The sequence below is a fragment of the Ammospiza nelsoni genome, chromosome 14 (genome assembly GCF_027579445.1).
Source record: "Ammospiza nelsoni isolate bAmmNel1 chromosome 14, bAmmNel1.pri, whole genome shotgun sequence".
NCBI lineage: Eukaryota > Metazoa > Chordata > Aves > Passeriformes > Passerellidae > Ammospiza > Ammospiza nelsoni.
Genome location: NC_080646.1, coordinates 2,326,184 through 2,332,280, shown reverse-complemented (window position 1 = coordinate 2,332,280; position 6,097 = coordinate 2,326,184). Strand labels below are relative to the sequence as shown.

The window sequence follows — 6,097 nt, the reverse complement described above, 5'->3', positions numbered from 1 at the left end:
GTCCTGCTTGTCACAAAGAATGCATCTCTGGTCCTGCTGTCAGTGCCTTTCAAGGTCCAGAGTGCTCTTTGTTAGATTTTTTCTAGGTAGAAATAAACTCACAATTTTTTTGAAAAGCTACAACCACAGAACATATTTTAAGAAATTTGCAATTGCCCTGAAAGGTCAGACCTGAGTCTGACATTTTCAGTGTGAGATACATCTTTAAGTGTAAGTATAAGCCCAGAGTAAGGCAATACACCATGACCCAGCCTGTTTGGATTATTTCCTTGCTAATTCCTAGAGAATGGAAGTTGGCTCAAGTACTGAGTCATGAGGATTTCATCTCAATACAGATATTTTTAGTATCTGTTATTTTATCTTGGGTATTTTTAAAATCTGTATCACTGCCCAACTCCTCTCCTAATTATCTGAAATTCTTTTCTTCTGTAACAGCTTTGGAATGTGCCCTTCTATTATTACAAATCCTGGCTGCATTAGATTGGGTCCCACCTGCTCATCCATCGATTGGCTTAGGTAAGAGTGCCTTGTTTGAAGCCTCAGCAACTGCTGAGAAACCAGCACCACAGAGGAGCAACATCAAATCTCATGGTGAGTCACTGTGAATGTAGGTCAGCCCAGGCTCTGCCCTGTGCTGAGCTCTCAGAGCCTTGGCTCCAGGTCACCTGAAGGAGTCCCAACCCCAACAGACCCCCCTCACAAAAAATTATGTTTGTGTTCTTTTGCCATACAGCACTGCCTCTTCCATGGGGGAGTTTAGAGCAGATGAACAATTTCTTAGCAACTCAGCCACAACCAAGAGCTGAGAAAGGACGGAGAGAAAACACCAAATCACCTTGCAAGTCAAATATACAACCTGTTTGTTTAACCCAATTTGTGCCAAATAACATTATAGATCCACTCAATCTCAGCCACTTGAGGCTCACAATCAATGTTCTAAGAGCAGGAGAGGGAGGGTGATGGATCTGCTCTGATTCATACCTGGGGGAGACCCTCTCCTGCAACAGTCAGGGGTTCTACATAATGAGGTCGGCAGAGAGAACTGTGAATTGATTATTAATTAAACTGCTTGATCACCTCCTTGGAAAATGTATGACCAAATGTTGGTGCACAGAAAGTGATTTACATAATCAAGTTTGAATTTGACTCATAATACAGTACAAAACTACCTTAATAAATGGAAATTTTAAAAAGTCACACTCTGAGTCTTGATACAAAAAGAGTACTTCCAGTGCAAATAATGAGATGGGAGGAAATGTCCTTGGCAAGTCAATTTGTTCCATGCTGCTGATGGTTCCTGTTAATGACAAGGATTTTTTTTTTCAAGGCGGAAACAATGGAAAACAAATGCAAAAGCATTTACCAGAAGGCCAGGCAATGGCAGCTTTACCAAAATGTCAAGTGTGCAGAATAGAGTCAATTTAAAAGAGAATTAATTATTTAAACTGAATTAATGTGACTACAATGAAGCCCTGTTAAACCATCTCATCCATCCTGTTTCCAACTGTGCTACCCCTTACAGTCTAAGTGTAAATACTGTGACCTCAATTTTCAAACACTTCAAACAAAAATTCTCTTACCCGGTCACAGTACCAATATATTGCTTTTTTAATATATTTACTGCATCTCTACCAGGAACTCACCCACAGAATTGTGCTCACCTTCTCCACATTCCCAACTCATACGAATTTGACCTCTGTGTCCCCTTTTCCCTCTTTTCCTCTTTCATCTTTGTACTTGTGTTTTCCCAGATGCTTCAGGCAGTTTCTATCACTGCATTTTTCAGATCATCCTTTGTCTGCAAGTCTGCCCGTTGCATACAGTCCCGATATCTTAATTTCAGCAACTTTTCTCTTTTGTTTCATGCATTGTCTTGTCCTTGTGTGCCTTTGGGGACAGGAAGGTGACTGAATTTTAGGTCTCTAACTTTCATATGGAAGGTCATTTTCTCAACAGAATCTCCACACCTACTTCCCCGGGAACCCACTGTCCCAAAGGGCTTCAGTTCCTCCTGGACTCTGGGCCATGATGTTGCAGTACACAGAATATCACCCCTAGAAGGAATACTCTGTTCACCTTTGCATTTTCCAGGTCAACACGAATTTGCAATGCTATCAACAATTTAAAGGTGCAATAATGGTTACCTAGTGCTCTTTTTCCTGGATGGTGTTACATGAAATGTGGCAAACATCAACAGAGCCACCGTTCCTTTTTTGTATCCCACAGGAATATCTATAACCATGTCTACCAGTGAGAAGTCAAAATTGTCACTTTTGTTTTCCAGTTTCAACATGGGCAAAGGAACCATTCCAAATCCATCCTTTTCTGCTACCCTTTAAAGCAACATCTGGGCTAGAATTTACATAAAAGTAAAAATAAAAAGTAATTTTCTATTTCATGGAGGAAAAGAACTCCTATCTAATAAGTAATGAACTTAATTGCCCTGGGTCTTGACTGTGTTGGGAATGCATACTAATTTAAATGCATCAGTGTAAAAATCAGTCTCATTAAACTATCTCAAAGCCCTAGAATAGATGGAGCACTGCATTAACACTTGCACACAGTCATTCATATTAAAGTTATAATTTACAGGAGCTCATAATGAATATAAACAGGAATTAAAACTGAGCTGAGGTGCAATAAAAAGGATTAGTGGCAGTGATATTTAAATTGACAGTTAAAAACTCTTCTGGAGCACTTTCAAGGCCTTGGAGAAATACAGTTGGTTGGATATCCTATTCTTTATTTCATGGTGTACTAGAAACAATGTATAAAACATGAGCACACCGAGGCCAAATGAACATCTTCACTGCAGAAATGCATTTCTTAAGTTATTTTTTAATTTGAAATGTCATTTTCGTGTCGTGCGAGGGGAACGACTGATGTACATATGGAAAATTGTGAGTTCTTAGAAACCATACTGTTTTCTTGATCATTCATAACCAAATACATAAAGATCCTTCAGCGTATCACTCTTGCACAGCTTGTACGAGATCTCCATAGCTACCCTTGGCACAACAAGCACAAAACCCAAGTGCCTTTGCAGGGCTGATAAGCAGACAGGAAGCAAAGGAACATCTGCTACAGCTTTAGATGGTTTTGCCTTCAGTAACCACTGAAGCTCTGCATTCCACGTCCTGCTCGCTTGGCCTTTGACTCCACCAGCTGTTGGACAGGAGATGTGAAATGTTGTACCTACAGAAAGGGAGCTGCATTATTTTTAAAGGACCACTGGGATATTTAATGGCATTTTTTTCTTTCCGTTCTCTGATGACTGGAAACACTGGATAGCAGAATCTGCATATGGAGTTACTTCCTGAAAGTCAACCACTTCCTATTTAACAATTTTTTTAATGTTCTGTTTTCCTTTCCAAACCTGCTTTGTTTTGTTTTGTTTTGTTTTGTTCTGTTCTGTTTTAAACACCAAAAACAATTGCCCCATATACTGAATAGTAATTATATTCATCATAATCATTGTAAGGAAGCCATGTGCTTTCCTGGATCAGGGCTGGGGCTTCCAGCCCAGGCAATCTGTCTTCTTGGAGCATAACAGCATTTCTATAGCATGGACAGCCAAGGAACTGAGTTACACAAAATAAATATCAAACAATTTAGTGCAAACCCTTTTTTGTTTAAAGAAAGAGCTACTGAACATGATGTTCTATAAAGGACCTCGGCCAAATAATGCAGATTCTCTGCTCTTGTGTGTGTGGAAAATCTGCTCCAGATAGTTCAGCAGTTCACCACCACCATGTTATTTTCATTTGCATGGAAAACTACTAACAGAGAACAACTGACAGCAGCATATTTTTAGGATATTGAGGCCCATGCATCTTTATGTACTTCCTCTGAGATTGTAATTTTGTCTAGGAGATTGCAACAGTTGTGATGAAATCGGATTTAGCCATGTATGGTAGATCCTATGGCTCTGACACAATGAGATGAAGAGGGGCTCAGAGTAACCACAAGAAAGAGGAAGATACTCTTACTCTGCTCCAGAGTTATGTAAATGTAACTGAGAAGAGAATTTTGCCCAGAAATTCTGTGTTCTGTGCTTTGGAGTTCTATACATTTTTTATATGTTCTATTCTTAAACTGCAGATGGATGCTGTTTTGCCAGAAAATAAATGAAACACGAAGATGGCTTCAAATATTTGGACGAGTCATGTTGCCACTCAAAATACAGAAGCATCTGTCATATCACTGTCCTAGTGAGATCATAAAAGCAGAGACAGAGTGATCAAAGAAGAAAATACAGGACTCTTACTCCATTCCTAATATAAGCTATTTCTCTTTTTAGGACCAGGAGCCTATGTGGCACAGAGATATTCCCATAGTCTACAAATACAACAGCTGAGTACCTGAGATGATTACTTTGCCACTATTTATTTAGTAAATATAGGAATAGTCATAAAGACAGTAGATTTACTTGGGACTGACAAATTACTAACTCAGGTTATTATTTTATAATGGAATCACAGAATCCCAGAATGGTTTGGGTTGGAAGGGACCTTAAAGATCACCCAGCTCCAGCTCCCCTGCCATAGGCAGGGACACCTTCCATTATCCCAGGCTGCTCCAAGCCCCAGTGTCCAACCTGGCCTTGGAGACTTCCAGGGATCCAGGGGCAGCCACAGCTTCTCTGGGCACCTGTGCCAGGGCCTGCCCACCCTCACAGGGAGCAATTCCTTCCCAATATCCCATCCATTCCTGCCCTCTGTCAGGGGACACCATTCCCCTTTGTCCCCTCCCTCCAGGCCCTTGTACAAAGTCCTTCTCTAGCTCTCCTGGAGCCCCTATAGACACTGGAAGGGTCTTTAAGCTCTCCCTGGAGCCTTCTCCAAACTGAACATTCCCATCTCTCCCAGCCTGGCTCCAGAGCAGAGGGGCTCCAGCCTTTGCAGCATCTCTGTGACCTCCTCTGCACTTGCTCCAGCAGCTCCAAATCCTTCTGCTGTTGTTCCCCAGGGCTGGAGGAAGCTCTGCAGCTGGGGTCTCACCTGAGAGGGACAGAAGGACAGAATCCCCCCTCACCTGCAGCCCTCACTGTGGGATGAATCCAGGATATAGAGCCTTTCTGGGCTGCTCTCCGTGCTTTTTATCTTCTGCATTTCACGGGGAGCTGAATTTTTTAAACTATATTAATATTAGAATAATTAAATAGCTGTCTTGAACTGTGTGCACATTGCATTTAACCAGCTTGAAAGGAAGCCAAAACGTGAAGCAATTTTTAGAAGAATTGTAGAATCAATACATCAATTCCCATTAATTTGGTGTCAGAGGAAACAAATGTGTACCTGTCTGAAACGTGTGCCTTCCCTGCAGAGGAGTACTAAAATAGGCATCTTCTGTCTCCCTGCCTTCCCTGTGCCCTCCAAACATCAGAAACCAGGGTCACAATGAGGGAAAACCAGGCTGGCTGCAAAATACAATGAAACCACTTTTATTAACCCAGTATCCAGGACAAGTTATGCACCAACTGTGCCATGTCAAAGCCATCCCAAGCACTATCCCATCCTCTGCACTGAGTTCCTTGTTTCTCCCCTGGTGCTGCAGTCCCTCCCAAACACATCTCCTTTGCAGGGCTGAGAATATCTAGGCAAGCTGAGGTGAAACTCCATTCAGTCTGTCACAGCCACAAGCTGTCATTCTGCACAGGAGCGGGACAATATTAGTGACTAATCCCAACTGAGAGTACATCTTAAACCAGCCAAAGTTCTGGATCAATCCAAGCTCCTCCAAATGTGCTGTGCTGCATGCAAGCATCTTGCACATCTTGCTCACTGCACAGCTGGCTGCGGAGCAAATTTTTGTCTCGGGAGGTATGCTCAAGCACATGAAACGTATTTTTAGCATCCCAGAGGTCTGAGTACTCCCAGAGCTGAGAGTACAACCTGGCTGACAGCAGGTTTCCAGAGGAAGGAGTAGGAAAGAGGCAATGGGTGATGAGATTACCCCCCACAGAAGGAGACTTCTGCTTGGAATATCAACACATCTCTTCAGTCTCTCATTGTGACTGTTTGTGCTTCCATCAGATTTTCCGTTTGCTCCTTCAGCTACAGGACCAGATGGCTCCCACACATTATGCTCTGAATCA

The 6,097-nt window shown here is 42.1% G+C and overlaps 1 long non-coding RNA gene across 1 annotated transcript; it reads left to right on the top strand.

Annotated features, from left to right (window-relative positions):
- The first annotated feature begins 461 nt into the window (after positions 1 to 461).
- Positions 462 to 831, top strand: LOC132079308 (uncharacterized). The gene is made up of 2 exons (XR_009419385.1): positions 462 to 591; positions 734 to 831. It is a non-coding gene; the product is annotated as an uncharacterized LOC132079308 (long non-coding RNA).
- The last annotated feature ends 5,266 nt before the right edge of the window (positions 832 to 6,097 follow it).